The sequence below is a fragment of the Triticum aestivum genome, chromosome 5A, assembly GCF_018294505.1.
Source record: "Triticum aestivum cultivar Chinese Spring chromosome 5A, IWGSC CS RefSeq v2.1, whole genome shotgun sequence".
NCBI classification, from domain to species: Eukaryota; Viridiplantae; Streptophyta; class Magnoliopsida; order Poales; family Poaceae; genus Triticum; species Triticum aestivum.
The window spans coordinates 361848568-361863156 of NC_057806.1; positions in this window are offsets into that span (position 1 = coordinate 361848568).

The window sequence follows — 14589 nt, forward strand, 5'->3', positions numbered from 1 at the left end:
CCACATAAAAAATTCTGTTTTTATCATTTACCTACTCGAGGACGAGCAGGAATTAAGCTTGGGGATGCTTGATATGTCTCCAACGTATCTATATTTTTTGATTGTTCCATGCTATTATATTATTTATTTTGGATGTTAATGGGCTTATTTTTACAGTTTTATATTATTTTTGGTACTAACCTGTTAACTGGAGCCCAACCCAAATTGCTGTTTTTTTGCCTATTTTAGAGTTTCACCGAAAAGGAATATCAAACGGAGTCCAAACGGAATGAAACCTTCGGGAGCGTTATTTTTGGAACAAACATGATCCAGGAGACTTGGAGTGGACGTCAAGAATCAATCAAGGAGGCCACGAGGCAGGGGGCGCGCTCTCCACCCTCGTGGGCCCCTCGTTGCTCCACCGACCTACTTCTTCCTCCTATATATATCCATATACCCCGCAAACATCCAGGAGCACCACAAAAACCTAATTCCACCACTGCAACCTTCTGTACCCAAGAGATCCCATCTTGGGGCCTTTTCCAGAGCTTCACCGGTGGGGGCATTTATCACGGAGGGCCTCTACATCAACTCCATGGCCCCTCCGATAATGTGTGAGTAGTATACTTCAGCCTTCGGGTCCATATCTAGTAGCTAGATGGCTTCTTCTCTCTCTTTGGATCTCAATACAAAGTTCTCCTCGATTCTCTTGGAGATCTATTCAATGTAGTCTTCTTTTGCGGTGTGTTTGTCGAGATCCGATGAATTGTGGGTTTATGATCAAGTTTATCTATGAACAATATTTGAATCTTCTCTGAATTCTTTTATGTATGCTTGGTTTATCTTTGCAGGTCTCTTCGAATTATCAGTTTGGTTTGGCCTACTAGATTGATCTTTCTTGCAATGGGAGAAGTGCTTAGCTTTGGGTTCAATCTTGGGGTGCTCGATCCCAGTGACAGAAAAGGAAATGACACGTATTGTATTGTTGTCATCGAGGATAAAAAGATGGGGTTTATATCATATTGCATGAGTTTATCCCTCTACATCATGTCATCTTGCATAAGGCGTTACTCTGTTCTTATGAACTTAATACTCTACATGCATGCTAGATAGTGGTCGATGTGTGGAGTAATAGTAGTAGATGTAGGCAGGAGTCGGTCTACTTGTCACGGACGTGATGCCTATATACATGATCATACCTATATATTCTCATAATTATTCGCTTTTCTATCAATTGCTCGACAGTAATTTGTTCACCCACCGTAATACTTATGCTATCTTGAGAGAAGCCACTAGTGAAACCTATGGCCCCGGGTTTACTCTCCATCATACAAGTTTCCAATCTACTTTATTTTGCAATCTTTACTTTCAATCTATATCATAAAAATACCAAAAATATTTATCTTATTATTATCATCTCTACCAGATCTCACTCTTGCAAGTGGCCGTGAAGGGATTGACAACCCCTTTATCGCGTTGGTTGCGAGGTTCTTATTTGTTTGTGTAGGTACGAGGTGACTCGCACGTGGTCTCCTACTAGATTGATACCTTGGTTCTCAAAAACTGAGGGAAATACTTACGCCGCTTTACTGCATCACCCTTTCATCTTCAAGGGAAAACCAACGCAGTGCTCAAGAGGTAGCAGAGGACACCCAGCGGGTGAACAGATGAAAAGTGCAAATTCATGATAGATGCACATAAGGTTTCAAAACGCTCATCCACGGACATCTTATGAATAATAAAGCAGCAATTTTCAATAACCATATCCTAACAGAGCAAAGATCGAGCTGAAAGCCAGTCAGAGATCAACTTACATTCCCACTTACTTTAACGTTGGCTTGAAGAGCAGAGCTTGCATCATAGACAGCCTTGCTGGTTTTCTATACCACCTTCATTCGGTCCATCATTAGGCCTGCTTGGATCATGGCTTCCTTAGCAGCACCTACCTGGTCCTCTGGGACGTGATAAGTAACGAAAAGTGGAGTTGGTGGAACAGACGAGGCGGCTGGAGGAGCTGAAGCCTGGAGTTGCACAGTCGGAGCAGGAACTTGAGCAGTCGACGTTGAAGGTTGATCAGTCGACACCAGATCAGCAAAATAAACAGAAGTCCGAACTGGATCACCAAGTTGCTGAACGACTGGTTCTGATGCTGATGTCGAGTGAGACGCTTTGCTGGCAGGCACCTGCAGGAAATATGCCCTAGAGGCAATAATAAAGCTGTTATTTATATTTCCTTATATCATGATAAATGTTTATTATTCATGCTAGAATTGTATTAACCGGAAACTTAGTACATGTGTGAATACATAGACAAACAGAGTGTCACTAGTATGCCTCTACTTGACTAGCTCGTTAATCAAACATGGTTAAGTTTCCTAACCATAGACATGAGTTGTCATTTGATGAATGAGATCACATCATTAGAGAATGATGTGATTGACATGACCCATTTGTTACCTTAGCACTTTGATCGTTTAGTTTATTGCTATTGCTTTCTCCATAACTTATACATGTTCCTATGACTATGAGATTATGCAACTCCCGAATACCAGAGGAACACTTTGTGTGCTATCAAACGTCACAACGTAACTGGGTGATTATAAAGATGCTCTACAGGTGTCTCCGATGGTATTTGTTGAGTTGGCATAGATCGAGATTTGGATTTGTCACTCCGATTGTCAGAGAGGTATCTCTGGGCCCTCTCGGTAATGCACATCAGTATGAGACTTGCAAGCAATGTGACTAATAAGTTAGTCACGGGATGATGCATTACATAATGAGTAAAGATACTTGCTGCTAACGAGATTGAACTAGGTATGATGATACCAATGATCGAATATCGGGCAAGTAACATACCGATGACAAAGGGAATAACATATGTTGTTATGCATTTTGACCGATAAAGATCTTCGTAGAATATGTAAGAACCAATATGAGGACCCAGGTTCCGCTATTGGTTATTGACCGGAGATGAGTCCCGGTCATGTCTACATAGTTCTTGAACCCGTAGGGTCCGCACGCTTAACGTTCGATGATGATATGTATTGTGAGTTATGTGATTTGATGTACCGAAGGTTGGTCGGAGTCCCGGATGTGATCATGGACATGACGAGGAGTCTCGAAATGGTCGATACATGAAGATTGATATATTGGAAGGTTATGTTTGGACACCGGAAAGGTTTCGGATAGGTTCGGGCATTTTCCGGAGTACCGGAGGGTTACCGGACCCCCCGAGGGGTTAATGGGCCTTCATGGGCTTTAGTGGAAGAGAGAGGAGGCGGCCAAGAGGAGGGGTGCGCCCCCCAAGTCCAATCCAAATTGGGGAGGGGGGCCGGCCCCCCTTTCCTTCTTCCCCTCTTTCCCTTCCTCCCCCCTCCTAGTTGGACTAGGAAAGGGGGAACCTACTCCTAGTAGGAGTAGGATTCCCCCCTTGTGGCGCCCTATGAGGCCGGCTGGCCCCCTCCTCCACTGCTTTATATACGGGGGAGGCAGGCACCCCATAGACACACAAGTTGATTTCTTAGCCGTGTGCGGTGCCCCCTCCATTGATTTCCACCCCGGTCATATTTTCGTAGTGCTTAGGAGAAGCCCTGCGTCGGTAACTTCATCATCATTGTCAACACGCCGTCGTGCTGACGAAACTCTTCCTCGGCCTCAACTGGATCTAGAGTTTGAGGGACGTTGATACGTCCATTTTGCATCATGCTTTTATATGAATATTTATTGCATTATGGGCTGTTATTACACATTATGTCACAATACTTATGCCTATTCTCTCTTATTTTACAAGGTTTACATAAAGAGGGAGAATGTCGGCAGCTGGGATTCTGGGCTGGAAAAGGAGAAAATATTATAGACCTATTCTGCACAGCTCCAAAAGTCCTAAAACTTCACGGAAGATGTTTTCCAAATATATAAAAAAATACTGAGAGCAAGAACTTCACCAGGGGGGCCACACCCTGCCCACGAGGGTGGGGGCGCGCCCTACCCCCCTGGGCACGCCCCCTACCTCGTGGGCCCCTTGGTGGCCCTCCAATGGCCATCTTCTGCTATATGGAGTCTTTCGATGGGAAAAAAATCATAAGCCATCTTGTCGGACGAAACTCCGCCGCCACGAGGCGGAACCTTGGCAGAACCAATCTAGGGCTCTGGCGGAGCTGTTTTGCCGGCAAAACTTCCCTCCCGGAGGGGGAAATCATCGCCATCATCATCACCAACGCTCCTCTCATCGGGAGAGGGCAATCTCCGTCAACTTCTTCATCAGCACCATCTCACCTCAAAACCCTAGTTCATCTGTTGTATCCAATTCTTGTCTCTAAGTCCGGGAATTGTGCTAGTTGGTTGCTAGTAGTGTTAATTACTCCTTGTGGTTGATGCTAGTTGGTTTAATTGGTGGAAGATCATATGTTCAGATCCTATATGCATATTAATACACCTCTGATTATGAACATGTTTATGCTTTGTGAGTAGTTACTTTTGTTCCTGAGGACATGGGAGAAGTCTTGCTATTAGTAGTCATGTGAATTTGGTATTCGTTTGATATTTTGATGAGATGTATGTTATCTCTCCTCTAGTGGTGTTATGTGAACGTCGACTACATGACACTTCACCATTATTTGGGCCTAGAGGAAGGCATTGGGAAGTAATAAGTAGATGATGGGTTGCTAGAGTGACAGAAGCTTAAACCCTAGTTTATGCGTTGCTTCGTAAGGGGCTGATTTGGATCCATATGTTTCATGCTATGGTTAGGTTTACCTTAATACTTTTGTTGTAGTTGCGGATGCTTGCAATAGAGGTTAATCATAAGTGGGATGCTTGTCCAAGTAAGGGCAGCACCCAAGCACCGGTCCACCCACATACCAAGTTATCAATGTACCGAACGCGAATCATATGAACGTGATGAAACCTAGCCTGATGATATTCCCATGTGTCCTCGGGAGCGCTTTACATCATATAAGAGATTGTCTAGGCTTGTACTTTGCTACAAAAGGATTGTGCCACCTTGCTGCACTTTATTTACTTTTGTTACTTGTTGCTCGTTACAAAATATCCTATCACAAAACTACCTGTTACCACTTATTTCAGTACTTGCAGAGAATACCTAGCTGGAAACCGCTTATCATTTCCTTCTGCTCCTCGTTGGGTTCGACACTCTTACTTATCCAAAGGACTACGATAGATCCCCTATACTTGTGGGTCATCAGACGTCACCGAGCTGAACATGTGCAGATCGCGGAGGCGCCGTGTGTTTGGTACTTGATCGGTTGGATCGCGAATACATTTTACTACATCAACCGCGTTACTCAAGGCTTCCGCTTTTGGTCTATGAGGGTACGTAGACACACTCTCCCCTCTCGTTGCCATGCATCCCTAGATAGATCTTGCGTGATCGTAGGAATGTTTTTGAAATACTGTGTTCCCAACAGTGGCACCTAGACTCCATGGGTGTTAGGATCATTACAATGTAATCTAGATTATTGACTCTAGTGCAAGTGGGAGACTGAAGGAAATATGCCCTAGAGGCAACAATAAAGTTGTTATTTATATTTCCTTATATCATGATAAATGTTTATTATTCATGCTAGAATTGTATTAACCGGAAACTTAGTGCATGCGTGAATACATAGACAAATTGAGTGTCACTAGTATGCCTCTACTTGACTAGCTCGTTAATCAAAGATGGTTAAGTTTCCTAGCCATAGACATGAGTTGTCATTTGATGAACGGGATCACATCATTAGAGAATGATGTGATTAACATGACCCATCCGTTAGCTTAGCACTTTGATCGTTTAGTTTATTGCTATTGCTTTCTCCATAACTTATACATGTTCCTAGGACTATGAGATTATGCAACTCTCGAATACCGGAGGATTACTTAGTGTGCTATCAAACATCACAACGTAACTGGGTGATTATAAAGATTCTCTACAGGTGTCTCTGATGGTATTTGTTGAGTTGGCAAAGATCGAGATTAGGATTTGTCACTCCGATTGTCGGAGTGGTATCTTTGGGCCCTCTCGGTAATGCACATAACTATGAGCCTTGCAAGCAATGTGACTAATGAGTTAGTCACGGGATGATGCATTACAGAATGAGTAAAGAGACTTGTCGGTAACGAGATTGAAGTAGGCATGATGATACCGATGATCGAATCTCGGGCAAGTAACATACCGATGACAAAGGGAACAATGTATGTTGTTATGCGGTTTGACCGATAAAGATATTCGTAGAATATGTAGGAACCAATATGAGCATCCAGGTTCCGCTATTGGTTATTGACCAGAGATGAGTCTCGGTCATGTCTACATAGTTCTCGAACCCGTGGGGTCCGCACGCTTAACGTTCGATGATGATATGTATTGTGAGTTATGTGATTTGAGGTACCGAAGGTTGTTCGGAGTCCCGGATGTGATCACGGACATGACGAGGAGTCTCGAAATGGTCGAGACATGAAGATTGATATATTGGAAGGTTATGTTTGGACACCGGAAAGGTTTCAGTTAGGTTCGGGCATCTTCCGGAGTACCATGGGGTTACCGGAACCCCCCCCCCCCGGGGGGGGGGTTAATGGGCCTTCATGGGCTTTAGTGGAAGAGAGAGGAGGCGGCCAAGAGGAGGGGTGCCCCCCCAAGCCCAATCCGAATTGGGGAGGGGGGCTGACCCCCCTTTCCTTCGTCCCCTCTTTCCCTTCCTTCCCCCTCCTAGTTGGACTAGGAAAGGGGGAACCTACTCCTAGTAGGAGTATGATTCCCCCCTTGGGGCGCGCCCTATGAGGCCGGCCGACCCCCTCCTCCACTCCTTTATATATGGGGGAGGGAGGCACCCTATAGACACACAAGTTGATTTCTTAGCCGTGTGCGGTGCCCTCCTCCACAGATTTGCACCTATCTCATATTGTCGTAGTGCTTAGGCGAAGCCCTGCATCGGTAACTTCATCATCACCGTCAACACGCCATCGTGTTGACGAAACTCTACCTCGGCCTGAGCTGGATCTAGAGTTCGAGGGACGTCCCAAAAGTAGCAGCACTGAAAGCTCCAAAACTCACTCGGTCAAGCAAGCGGGTGAGTCGACAATAACATAGAAGACAAAGAGAAGAAACAGACACTTACGCTGAAGCAACAGGGACATCCACCTTGATCTTGGGCAGGGCCTTCCGAGGCTTCGGTGGGACAATCTTGGGCTGCTTGGCGGCCTTCTCCGACGGTTCTGGAGTTGAAGTTCGAGTGCACTTTGGTACCTGCGTGCTTGGTGGAACTGCCTTGCCGCACCCACCTGCAGGGTCTTGGGATTGTTTGAAACGACGCTCTGAGCGAGGCGGCAAGTCAACCTCCTTGCCGCTACTCGAGTCGTCACTGTCATCTTCGCTATCATCTCTGGATTGCCAGTCGGCGCTTTTGTTCGCGCTTTCCTCTCCCTCCTGGAGCTGTTCCCTGTTTGGCATCGAGTACATCTTGGTATAAATCTGCAAGGCACAACTCAACAAAAATCAATCAGATTCAAGAGCAATCGCAGATCAAAAGAAGAAAGCACTCGGTATTTTGAGCCAGACCTCTTCCGGCTCGTGGTTGGTGTCGAGTGGCTGAATTCTCTTGGACCCCCTGGGGTTATACTTGTATCCAGTGATGCTTCACAGCCACTGTCTCCTCCGCGACCTCCTCTGGGTGGACCCGATTGGTGTCTCCAGGGCCCGAGTACATCCACATCGGGTGATCTCGGGCTTGGAGAGGCTGGATGCGTCGACTGAGGAACACCTCCAACAGATCCATGCTAGTCACACCCTCCCAGACTAAGTTAACAACCTGGTCGACTAAAAGAGACACCTCGCCTTTCTCCTCTAGGGTCACATCAATGAATAAGGTTGGCGAAGTTGCTCCATAGTGAAAGGGGGGAGACCGATTGACTGACCATGAGTCGGGATGTCTTCGAAGTAGAACCAGGTCGACTGCCATCCCCGAACTGACTCGGGAAGGGTCATGGAAGGAAAGGTCCTTCTACCCCTAGTTTGAATTCCTAAACCCCCACACATTTGGATCACATGTGTCTTTTTGTCATTTGAATTTGCCTTCTTCACCGACTGGGAACGACAAGTAAATATGTTTTTGAACAAACCCTAGTGCGGTTGACAACCCAGGAAGTTTTCACACAGCGATATGAACACAACAAGATATGTGATCGTGTTTGGGGGAAATGGTTTATTTGGGCACCGAAAAAGTTCAAGAAACCCCTAAATAATGGGTGCAGAGGAAGAGAAAGACCTTAGTCGACATGGGTGGTGAGGAGGACACGCTCACCCTCGCGCGGCTGACGCTCGGATTCCCCCTCCGGCAACCTCCAAGATCCAATGGCAATCATACCGTCCTCAGCGAGCCTCTCCAGATCTTCCCGCTCGACGGTGGAGCGGATCCAGTCCCCCTGGATCCAACCCGGCGGCAGACCGGATCGTGATGACGTCCCCCAAGCCGTCTTCTTGCCTTTTGCCGTCGCCATCGCCTTCTTCATGCATTCCAAGGCTACCGTCTTGTCCTTCACCATGGTGGTGGAATACGCACGGGCCGAGCGGAGGCTTAGAGAGTAGAGGAAGAAGATCTTGAAGGAGGCACACTGTGCATTGCATCGGCCTCGACGCCTTTTATAGGCCTACTTCCGAGTGACTAACCTGTGGGCCCAAGCAATCCTGTCATATCCCGCAATAGTCGTTCACCCGATACGTGGAGAAAAAGGCGGCGCAGAGATCGAGGAGCCCCTGTCTACCTGCTCTGATTACTTCAGCACGCTCCATCCCGCGCGCTTCTCCAAAATTTCGAATCCCGTGAGATCCGGGAACCGCAGAGCAACCAATCACACCGAAGATTTCGCACCAGAATAACACTCGAAGATTATCAGCATAATTCACTCGATGACCTCTAAATTGATCAAGGCGACTGAAACAAGGTTGCAGCTTCAGCACGATTACTAAACTCCGTTAGAATGCCTCCGAAGCATGGAATCGAGTCGGAACCAACTTCACCCCTTCTTCACTCGGACCTCAATCCATTCGGGGGCTAATGACGATGACATGTACTTAGGGTAGGGTCATAGGCCTGTCCTAGACACCCTACCCAAGGACACTTCCCTAGAGTCAAGAACATTCAAAGGACAATAGAAGATACCGACTGAAATCATCTTGGAGTGCAATCCACTCGACCAGCTATCTCACTCTGATACCCCAATTCCACTCGACCAATATACATTCACTCGGCCATATCAAGAACCACTCGGAGTACAGAAGCTCTAAAGCCACCTCTGGATAGCAACGGTAAGGCGTTCACTCCGTAGCCTTAAAGGTCACTAATAGTCACTATAGCGGGCGTTATCAGTAACGTCTTTGTCTTAACCTACATTAAACCCTATGTAACTGAGGGCTGGAGGGGGCTGGCGCACTCTATATAAGCCACCCCCCTCCTCTAGCACAAGGGTTCGCACCCCCCATAACTTTCACGCATAATCCAGTCGATTAAGCCTCCAGGCACCGAGACATAGGGCTATTACTTCCTCTGAGAAGGGCCTGAACTCGTAAATCTTGCGTGCACAACCTCGCCGTAGTTAGGACCTTGCCTCCTCCTATGTACCCCCTATTCTTATTGTCAGACTTGCTCCCATGACAGCGGACCCCCTTTCCTTCTCCCTCTCCCCCTTTCCCCTTTCCCCTTTTTGTTGGTTGGAAGGAAGGGGGCCGAATCCTACTTGGACTAGGAGTCCAAGTAGGACTCCCCCCTTGGCGCGCCCCCTTGGGCCGGCCACCTCCTCCTTCCCCCCTTTATATACGGGGGCGGGGGGCACCCCAAACGCACACCAAGATTTATCTTAGCCGTGTGCAGTGCCCCCCTCCACTGTTTACCGCCTCGGTCATATTTTCGTAGTGCTTAGGCGAAGCCCTGCGCGGATCACATCACCAACATTGTCATCACGTCATCATGCTAACGGAACTCTCCCTCGTCCTTCTACTGGATCAAGAGCTCGGGACGTCATCATGTTGAACGTGTGCTAAACACGGAGGTGTCGTACATTCGGTACTTGGATCAGTTGGATGGTGAAGACGTTCGACTACATCAACCATGTTACATAACGCTTCCGCTTTCGGTCTACGAGGGTACATGGACACACTCTCCCGTCTCGGTGCTATGAGTCTCCTAGATAGATCTTGCATGATCGTAGGATTTTTTTTGAATTACTACATTCCCCAAAAGTGGCATCCGAGCCAGGTCTATGCGTAGATGATATGCACGAGTAGAACAAAGAATTGTGGGTGATAATAGTCATACTGCGTACCACCAACGTCTTGTTTTGATTCGGCGGTATTGTTGGATGAAGCGGCCCAGACCGACATTACATGAACGCGTTCATGTGACCGGTTCTACCGACATGCTTTTGCACACAGGTGGCTGGCGGGTGTCTGTTTCTCCAACTTTAGTTGAATCGAATTTGACTACGACCGGTCCTTGTTGAAGGTTAAAATAACACACTTTATGAAAAATCGTTGTGTTTTGATGCGTAGGTAAGAACGGTTCTTGCTAGAAGCCCGTAGCAGCCACGTAAAATTTGCAACAACAAAGTAGAGGACGTCTAACTTGTTTTTGCAGGGCATGTTGTGATGTGATATGGTCAAGATGTGATGAGATATAAATTGTTGTATGAGATGATCATGTTTTGTAAAAGTTATCGGCAACTGGAAGGAGCCTTATGGTTGTCACTTTATTGTATGAAATGCAATCGTCATGTAACTGCTTTACTTTATCACCAAGCGTTAGCGATAGTCGTAGAAGCAATAGTTGCCAAGACGACAATGATGCTACGATGGAAATCAAGGTGTCAAGCTGGTTGTTGGGGATATCACTACTGGGCGTAAACCGGCCTATCTGGGCTGGGTTAACTTCGTCAGTAGTTAAGTATGTTAAAGCCCAAGAAGGCAGATGAGGGCTCAAGGCCCACAGTCGGTTCAAGGCCTGTAGCCATAAACCGGCGTTGGTATTTAACTTGTATTGTAAGTTAGGAATAAGTAGAGACCAAACCGGACACATCTATGAGCCAGTATTGGGACTCTGTGAACCGATGAGCGTCACCCGTGTATATAAGGGGACGACCCAGCGGCGGTTCAAGGACAACAGACAACAACTCGATACTTAGGCGAAGCTTGTTTGCTTCCTAGTCATCGAAACCCCATCAATTCCATCACAACTAGACGTACGCTTTTACCTTCATCGAAGGTGCCGAACTAGTATAAACTCTCTTGCATCCCTGTGTCCGCTTTAACCCCTTCAAGCTAACCCGTTGCGATGGCTCCACGACTAAGTCCTTTCTCTAGGACATCTGCCGTGACAAAACCACGATAGTTGGCGCCCACCATGGGGCTATCGCACGATGGTTTCAGGTTCTTGGAGGGCCGCTTTGAAGGACTCGAGGGCTATGTTGTGGGCCAAATGACTAAGAGTCGTCGCGGCAAGCTCTACATCGATGATGCAGGCTGGGGCCCCGACGCCGGCTTAGTTGAGTACGAGTACCGGGTCCCCTTTGGTGGCATACACGTTTTCATCGGCAGGATCGGTGAACCGGGCCCTGAGCCGGACATCTGCACCAACCTCGTCGAAACGGCTCAGCGTGCACGATCCGCCCGGGTTAAACCGGCCGTGAAGCGTGCCTTCGTGGGAGTCATCCATGGAGGAAGTTATGAGGATGGATCGGAATCTCGCGGCGAGACCGTCGTTTATTCCGGCGACGAGTCATCAACCGGAGAAACCGAATCTCTATATCAGCTACAAGATGGCCGGATTGGGGGCTGTTCCGATGGCGACAGTATTCCGGACCCCTCTGATCAACCCAACCGAGTTGGAATATTCATGGCCGGCACACAAGCAGCGCTTCATTCTTCGACCGCTGCGCCAATAACCTCCGGTTCAGTAGCGGCGACAGCTGCCGGGGCAGGAAGCTCTGCACGCCCGCCGGCTCAAGTTCTATCAGATCTATTTGATGCATTGGCTGCGCTTATGGCAGAAGCTAATCCGGCGGATCAGGAAGTCCACAACGCGGAGATTGCAAAGGTGAAGGAACAGATCACCCAGGCCAAGGCGGACCTGGCAGCTGAGAATGCCAGGATGACCACAGAGCGGGCCGCTTTAGACGCACAAGCCTACAGGCTCATGTTGGACCAGAACGCGTCGCATGAAGTCATGAAGAGGAAGTACCGATCCCGTTTGCCTTCGGTTTTCGAGGCCAGAGACCTTTTCAACACCCCAGGAGCAGGAACCAGTAATCCGCTGGAGGGAAACCAGCCGGAAGCTCCGGGGACCGGTGCGCCGGTTCAGCCCCGTCTGATGAATCCGCCTCGTCAAAACACTGTCATACCTCAGGCTGTTTCAACACCACCGGGTCACTACTCCAACCCAATGGACAATCTCGTTGCCGCTGCTGCACGGCTGGAGGCCATTCCAATTGAAGGCGACTCGCCGCAGGCGGTAGAGACACGACGGGTCAAGGAGCTTCTTAGGACAGCTTTGGTCCAACAGGAAGCATACTCGTACAGCCGCGACCGGATCCACTCGACCCCTCGTCCAAGCCGGAGCTATAGCAGGCGTATGGATGAACCAGCAGTGTCAAGTAATGAACGACGTGGAGCACCCCGCGGCAACAACCCGGCGGGTGGTGCTGATAACACTCAGGAAGTGGTGGACCGGGCCCGAGCGCGCAGGGAGGCCGAGTTAGCCGCACAGTATCAGGCTCGGCAGCTTACGCCGGTTCGTCCAACTATTTCGGTCGAACCCGGTGTTACTTCTAGCTCTTTGGGGGTGCCTTGCCTTGTCCCCGCTTTACGCAATGTGCGCCTGCCCAAGGATTTCAAGGGCCCGCGCAAGGTACCAAATTACACGGCGGATCAACCCCCAAAGACATGGGTGGAGAGCTATGAGATGGCCATGGAGATGCTTGATGTGGATGATGTGGCATGTGCGAAGTACTTCACCATGATGCTTGAAGGAACGGCCCGCACTTGGTTAAAAAGCTTACCGGCCAATTCTATCAGTTCATGGGCCCAATTACGAGCCCGGTTTATCAGTAATTTCAAGGATACATGTAAGCAGCCCATGTCGATAGTAGACTTAGCTGCCTGTGTCCAGGAGGAAGGAGAATCGACGACTCATTGGGTGCGCCGGGTCTCACAAGTGTTGCATTCATCAGACCGCATCAACGCTGACACCGCAGTCTTAACCCTAGAAGGCAACTGCCGGTTTGGGCCCCTAAAGCTGAAGTTGGGACGGATGAAGCGCCATTGCACTGACATGGGGACCCTCATGGCTGCTTTGGTAAAGTATGCTGATTCTGATAGTACCAAGGATCCCGAATCTGATGATGACAAGGCAGGGAAGGGAAAGAGGAACAGCAACTCCAAAGGTCAGCAGCATCACTTGGCAGGCAATGGTGGTGGAGGCAAGCGTAAAGCGGATGGTAACATGGACTTTGTGGCTAATACCAACGCGCAGGACAAGGGCCAGCGACGCAAGGGTAAACCGCCAAATCGCAGTGGGGCACCCAACCCTAACCCGGACCGCCTAAATTATCTACTGAGCCAGCCCTGTCCAAGACATGGGACGAAGGAGGTGCCAGCAAACCACCTTTGGAAGGATTGCTTCATTATGCAGGAGTTCAAGAATTCTAATGCTTTCCGGTATGATCACGGCTCCGGCGGTGGCTCAGGATCCGGGCCGGGTTACGGTGGAGGAAATTCCGGTTCAGGATTTAATGGTAATCCGGGCGGACATAACAATCAAAATAATCAGAACAACCAGGGTGGTTACAACCAGCAGCAGCAACAGTCAGGTTACCAGAGCAACCCAAAGCAGTTGAATAGTGGGCAGTACCATGTCTTCACCACTAGCTTGGACAAGCGAGACCGGAAGGTTCAGAGGCGGGCAGTCAACTCTGTTGAACCGGCCGTGCCCCGTTATCTACGCTGGTCTGAACAGCCAATCATATGGAGCAGAGAGGATCACCCTCCCCAGGTTGATAATCCGGGTCAGTTGGCTCTGGTGGTGGCGCCTCAGGTGGGAGGTTACAAGTTCACCAAAGTGCTCATGGATGGAGGGAGCAGCATTAATATCTTGTACTATGAGACCTTCCGTCGTATGGGACTAACAGATAAAAATCTCAAACCGTCTAATACGGTGTTCCACGGTGTGGTACCTGGCAAGTCAGCATATCCTGTTGGTAAGATAGCTCTGGAAGTGGCCTTTGGAGATGATCATGATTCCAGGTCGGAAACATTGACGTTTGAAGTGGTGAAAATCCAAAGTCCATATCACGCCCTGTTTGGGCGACCGGCCTACGCCAAGTTTATGGCACGGCCCTGTTATGTGTATTTGCAGCTCAAGATGCCGGGTCACAAGGGGACAATAACGGTTCACGGAAGCCGTAAAATCGCTTTGGAGTGCGAGGAAGGAGATGCGGCCTACGCAGAGTCGGTTTGTGCCACCGAGGAGCTGAAGTATTATAAGGACAATGTTGATCCGGCGGACATGACTCCATTAAAGAAGCCAACTACGGAGCATGATCCGGCCCTGAAGTTCAAATCGGCAGCAGAAA